The sequence below is a fragment of the Camelus bactrianus genome, chromosome 1 (genome assembly GCF_048773025.1).
Source record: "Camelus bactrianus isolate YW-2024 breed Bactrian camel chromosome 1, ASM4877302v1, whole genome shotgun sequence".
Taxonomy (NCBI): domain Eukaryota; kingdom Metazoa; phylum Chordata; class Mammalia; order Artiodactyla; family Camelidae; genus Camelus; species Camelus bactrianus.
Window position 1 is genome coordinate 90,534,991 of NC_133539.1, and position 6,678 is coordinate 90,541,668.

Genomic DNA, 6,678 nt, shown 5'->3' on the forward strand with positions numbered 1-6,678 from the left:
AACTCACCTGTCTCCTACTGCACCACGTGGATTTCCACCTCACGTGTTTACCATGGGGCCACCATCCACCACTCAATACCCTCTCCCAAACCTTCCCCACATGCCTAAGTCTTCGTATTCCCAGACCTTGGGGTCTACTTCCTCCAGCTACCTCCGATCTCACTCTGCACTGCTGACTCACCCCCTGGGCTCATCACCTTGGAGTTGATGATGGGCTCCTTCATTATTTCAGGCCAGTTTTTATCTCCCCTGCTACTCCATTTTTCGATCTATAGAGTACAGCATCCTAGCAACATCCTGAACACAGCAGACTCTCAGTAAGCAATGGTGATACTGACAAATGAAGAGGAGGAAGAGGAAGGGGACTGACATTTACGAGAACATTGCAGTGATCCAAACACAGAGATCATGGGCATGAGTAGAAGAACTAAAGGGATTTTAAAACGTATTAGAAAGAATGAAGAGAAATGAAATTAATTATTTAGACATGGGTGGTAAGGGAGACAGAACAAAAATGACTGAGACTCCAAGCATGAGGAATCAAAAGAATGATCAACCAGCACCTAGTACCTAGTGGGCACTCAGCCATTACTGCAGAGAGAAAAAGGACAGAAGGGAGAGAGGGAATGAGGCTGTGTATTGTGAGGGAGAGTTCAGTTCAGACAAGTGAAATGTGAGCTGCTAGTGAGGCCTCAAGTTGGAAGGGTAGGATGGAGGCTTACAGACAGCTTAGGCTCAAGCTCTGGGTTTAGAGTCACCTGCCCAGGCTGCAGATGGAAATTATATCCCTGAGGAAGAAGGGAAAAGAAAGACGAGAGGACCTAGGAGACAGGAACCATAAAAAATCCTGACAGGGAACACAGGGACAGGAGGAGGTACTGGATAATAGAGCCTCAGAAAATCAAACAAGGGAACAGTTTTAAGAAAGAGAATAGTCGAGGGAATTACATGAAACAGACTAGTCAAAAAGAAAGAACAGCTGTCTCTCAGCAAACAACTCAAATGCCACCTCTTCCAAGAAGCCTCCCCTGATCACTCATCAGAAGGCCCTTTCCCTTCTCTGATCCCTCATCCATACCTCTTAAGGCACATCTTGACTTCTACCAAGTATGAGCAGCATTATTTAAATCCCCTTACTTCCCCTCCTACAGGATCTAGGAGAGGCTTGAACATATGGGTATTTGCTAAATCTTTGTGGAGTAAACGAATAAACAGCAAATAATTCTCCTGGGTATGTTTTTCTGGAGTTACTGACTCAACGCAATTTATGAATGTGTGCCTATAAAACTAAATCACAAATACTTTGGGATTTATTTGTTCTCACACTCACCAACTGCAATTCAAAGCAATTCCAGGACACACAATACCTGCAAGCATCCTCACTTTTTAGCTCATATTTTAAAGACAATAAAGAAGGAAAATTTTTCACAAAGTCGTTTGCAAAAAAGCATAACCGAAGCTTATAAAGTCATGTCATGTATTCTCACTGTCTTTTACTTTCTTGTAAACAAGCCAAATCTCTTTCGTATTTCAATTTCGCAACTTTTTGTTCTGTTGAGGGTTTTTTGTTATTTTGGTTTTTTTTTTAATGTTTCAAACAACTTCAAAGGTAATGGCCTCAAGAAGAATTCCATGATAAGAAGAACTTATGTTCTTGAAGCAAGCTGTAGCTGAGCATTTTTACACTGGTCAAATCATGAACAAAAAGCAAAAAGCGCCACTTCAAGAAAATTAAAGAATCACCGAGTCTGAGACTGTTCCACTCCTTAAGGAGAAACACATTAGCAATGAGACCTTTAGAAAGCATTAGCCCAACGATCAACAACACGGCTGCTGATGACTCCTTATGTTCTCTTCTTTCACAGCCAAGCTTCTTGAAAGGGCAGGCTACACTTTTTCTTGTAATTTCTACCTTGAATTCATACACCACATCATTATGGGCTGGCTGCTGCCCCTCCTGCCATCCCACTCCGCTGAAAATGTTTCCAACAGCACACCAATGGCTTTCCAGTTACAAACTGAATGGCTGGACTCTATCCTGCTTCAGCTTTCATGGCATTTGTCACTGTCACCCACTCCCTTCTCATACTCATCTTTGCTTCCATAGAATATACCCTCCTCTGCCTCTTTATTTACACCCCTTCCTGCTCCCACCCTGTAAGTGTGGGTGGGTGGCCCCAGGGCTCCGTCGTTACCACTCTTCTACTCCATCCCCACACTCTTCCTGGGCATCTCACTGGCTCCCTGATGGCCCCATCGATGACTCCCAAACCCCACTCCTGGGAAATCCTCTTGCATTGCAAACACACGCTTCTGTCCATACAGCAGTTCCTCGGCTCTGCAAGTTTCACAAAGCCAAAACTGAAATCACTTTCCTCCCAAAACCGCTTTCTGCTTAATGGCCGTCCACCCAAGCCAGAAATCTGGGGGTCATGCTTTATTCTGGCCTTTCTCCACACTGAATTGTCATGATCACGTTATCAGTTCGACCTCCCAGGTGTCCCTGGAACTTGCCCTCTCCTCTCCATCTGCACTGCCACTACCTTAGTTCATATTCCATCACCTCTCATGGGCTTCACTGCTCCAACCTATTAATCATTCTGACTCCAGATCTGTTCCCCTCAACCTGTAATTCATCCCCCTCCTTCTGCATCTAGGGTTATCGTTCTAAAATGTAAATCTCAATCTTAATCCCCAACATAAAAATCTTCCAAAAGCTCCCATTTGCCTCCAGGATTAAGATCAAAATGCTAAACATGGAATAAAGGCCCTCAGCAATCTGCCTCCTACCAAAGCTTTCAACCTGAACTCTCCACACGCCCCCTTCACTCCATCTTCAGTAACCAGCAGGCTCCCTCAGGATTAGCTCTGGGACCTCTTGGCCTCCCCACTCACACCTCACTCCTTCTCTGCTTAGGTGAGTCATCCTACTCATCCTTTGTGATGCAGCTCAAAGACCACCTCCTCTGGGACTCTTAGAAGTGCTCCAGGACCCCTAAATCCCATTAGCCATTGCTCTACAATACTGCTCATCAGACTGTATCACAATCACAGAATCACTGATCCTTTGTCTTTTTCCCCCACTCATCGATGTGACCCTTGAGGAAGACAGTCCACATTTTCCATCTTTCTGAATCACTACCTCTAGTACAGAGCCTTAGGTTCAACGATGCCAGAAATGATGACACAGAAGTCTTTGCACATCTTACATCAAGCATCATCACATTATGACAGCATCATGCTTGGTTCTCACCAATACTACATTTCTTTGAATCATAAGATACTTTCAGCCTGAACTCTCCACAAAGATACATCCCAATTTCAGAGATGTGAGGAGGTGAAATACTGCAGTCTACAAAATACAGCATATTAATTCAAGTAACATGACTATAAAAACTTCATAGTCATCAGACTAGAAAGACATTTAAAAAATTCAAATGTTGGAAAATAAACCAAAACGTTCTAAAATAATTCCTAAATGAAGAGAATACACACGTTATCTTAAAATATTATATTTTTCCTTTGAAACATTTATTAAGGAACTGTTTGTTCTGTATCTTGATTGTGGTAGCCAGAACACAAACCTATACCTATTAAAATTCATAGAACTGTGAAATAAAGTCACAGAAATCATTTAAAAGTCTGTAATAAATATGGCCCATTCCTTAGTTCTCCCCTCCCCCAAGCCTGGACTGCACCTCACGGACCTCATCAGAACCCAACAAGGACACTTACTTCTCTGACACACTCACTCTGTCACATGAGTGATGACTCTGAAATCAGAGATGGCCCAACTCCAGGCCCACCTCCCCACCACCTCCATGTCCCTTCCAACCCCCAACCGAGGCTTCCTGCTGCTCTTACAAGCCCTGTTTCCCTTGCAGATTCTCTCATCCCAGCTCTCCCAGTCCGCAGCTGCTGGCTCAAACCCGGCCTCTCTCCTCTCCCTCTCATCCTTGTCCTACCTCACTCCAGCGGTAGTTCAACCATCTCTAGTTCACGGTACCCGGTGAGTTCCGGGCTCTACTGGGGTGGGGAGGGGGAGAAGGATTTGCCTTTTGTCCTGATACTTTTATTTACCCAGGGCAGGAAGGGTGTGCTCTGAATGGTTAAAAAACTATCTGAACATGATTAAGACACAAAACCTGGAAATAATCAGATTTTCCTTCAGAAACAGAACAAGCCTCAATATTTGGGGAGGGGCAGGGGAAAGGGGCTGGTAGAAACCTCTCAAGAAGCCTGAAACTGTCACCAGCCCACACTTTCAGTTGTTTGAGAACAACCTGCTATTTCCTAGATATGTCCACACATGCTTCGTTCCCTTGCCAGAGCTCCCAAAGAAATCCGAACGCAACCCTAAGAGGGCCCATCCGTCCAACCCATCAAGTGGATGCAAGGAATGGATATTTCTCTCAACAATGTTTTAGGTCATCCTTCAGTGAATATAGATCTAACATATGGTAATTAACCGTATTTAGGTGTTTCATAAATTAAGAATATGAGTGTAAGAAGGAACTCTAGTGATATTCCATTTTGCTAATCAGGAAATGGAAGCACAGAAAGCTACTACCCTACAAAAACAGGAGACAGTACGGAAGGTGATCCTCTTCAAAAAGACAAAACAAACTTCTATGAAGTAGACGCTAATCTCATATGGAATGCCTCACAGGTCCACTGATTTTCAGTACACAATGGGTTTGCAGTCAAACCTATAGGGGAAAAAACCAGTTCAGGGAGTAGAGTAAGTTAGGCAGGTAGCTGCCGAGAAGGGGGACAGATAAAGATCCACCAAGGAGAAAACACATTCAGCTGAGTGCGTGACCGTGTACAGGGAACACTTCCACCTCAGAGGAGTAAGTGCTAATAAGTCTGTAGTAAGTTTGGCTGTCTTTCCTGACTGGATGATGTCAAAGATTTTTCAGTATTTCTTACAAAACACCAAAGTTTTCCCCATAGACATAGGGGCAGCAAATCTCTGCTTAGAGTCTAATCTCCAATCTCCCCTGGGGCACTCCAAGAACCTGCAAATGGCAGAAGCCAAGGGGGCTAGGGCTGGGGCCGAGGCATTCCAGAAATCATGGACAGATTGCAGACAACATGAAGTTACTCTTTGCTACCAGTGGGACCAAGATATAGGTGACTTTACCCCATTCTCTACCCTTTGTCAACTATGGTTCTCCTCACATGCAATTTTTTTCCTGTCAATGCAAATTCTATTTCTCACTCAGGGTCTGTTAACTCCCATCTACATTCACAGAGTTCTCTGGAAAACATTACTTGTTACTCTCCCCCCTTTTGAACACTACCACTTTCTTCAAACAGTAGCATTCAAACGTCTATTGAATTTTATTCTTTGTGAACTTTTTAAAACTTTTATTATACAATAAGCATTTATTGTTGAAAAATTAGAAAATACAAATAAGCAAAAAAAAGTCATCACCCAGAGACAATTATGTACATATCCTTCAGACATGTTTATGTTTGTTTTTACAAAAACAACAGCACTCTGACTCTTCTACATAATAATGCCACCATTCCATGTCAACGTGCTCTCTAATGAAACCAATTAATGACTGCTCAATATTTCACTTTAAGAATATGATACAAGGTACCTAACAAACCTCCTTATAAACATGGGTGGTTTCCTGTCTTAGGCTGTGATAAACAATCTTGCAACGAAGATATTTTCTTAAAATATATTTATGTGTATATTTGTCTAATGGTTTCCTTAGAATAAATTATTAGAAATGGAAGTGCTAAGCCAAAAGGCATACAGCCCACCACCATTATGCTTTCTAGGTATTTTTTATTAATATTGCCAGCCAACTTATCCTCCAAAAAGGTTATCCCGATTTCCTCTCCTTTTTATTTATGCACCATTCAAAAATTTTTTGGGAAGATAATACCCGAAAACTTCCCCAACTTGGGAAAGGAAATAGTCACTCAAGTCCTGGAAGCACGGAGAGTACCACACAGAATCAGCCCAAAGAGGAATACACCAAGGCACATAGTCATCAAATTGACAGTAACTAAAGATAAGGAGAAAATATTAAAATTAGCAAAAGAAAAGCAATGAATAACATACAAGGGAACTCCCATAAGGTTATCAGCTGATTTTTCAGCAGAAACTCTACAGGCCAGAAGGGAGTGGCAAGATATTTTTAAAGTGATGCAAGGGGAAAATTTAAAACCAAGAATACTCTATCCAGCAAGGCTCTTATTCAGACTTACTTGAGAAATCAAAAGCTTCACAGATAAGCAAAAGCTAAAAGATTTCACCAAACCACCAAACCAGCTTTACAGTAAATGTTAAAGGACCCTCTCTAGTCATTAAACCATAAGAAAAGAGAACAAAAAGAAGAAAGAGAAAAAAAAGAGAGAGACTTACAAAAGATTGTTTTGGCTGTTTGGGGTCTTTTGTGGTTCCTTATAAATTTTGGAATTGTTTGTTCTAGTTCTGTGAGGAATCTTGAGTATTTTGATGGGGGTTGGGTTGGATCTGTGGATTGCTTTGGGTAGTGTGGCCATTCTTCCAATCCAAGAGCACAAGAAATCTTTCCATTTCTTAGTGTCATTTCGGTTTTCAGAGTATAGGTGACCTCCTTGGTTAAGTTTATTTCCAGGTGTTCTATTGTTTTTGATGTAATGGAAATGTCTCTGCCAGTTATAAAATTCTGG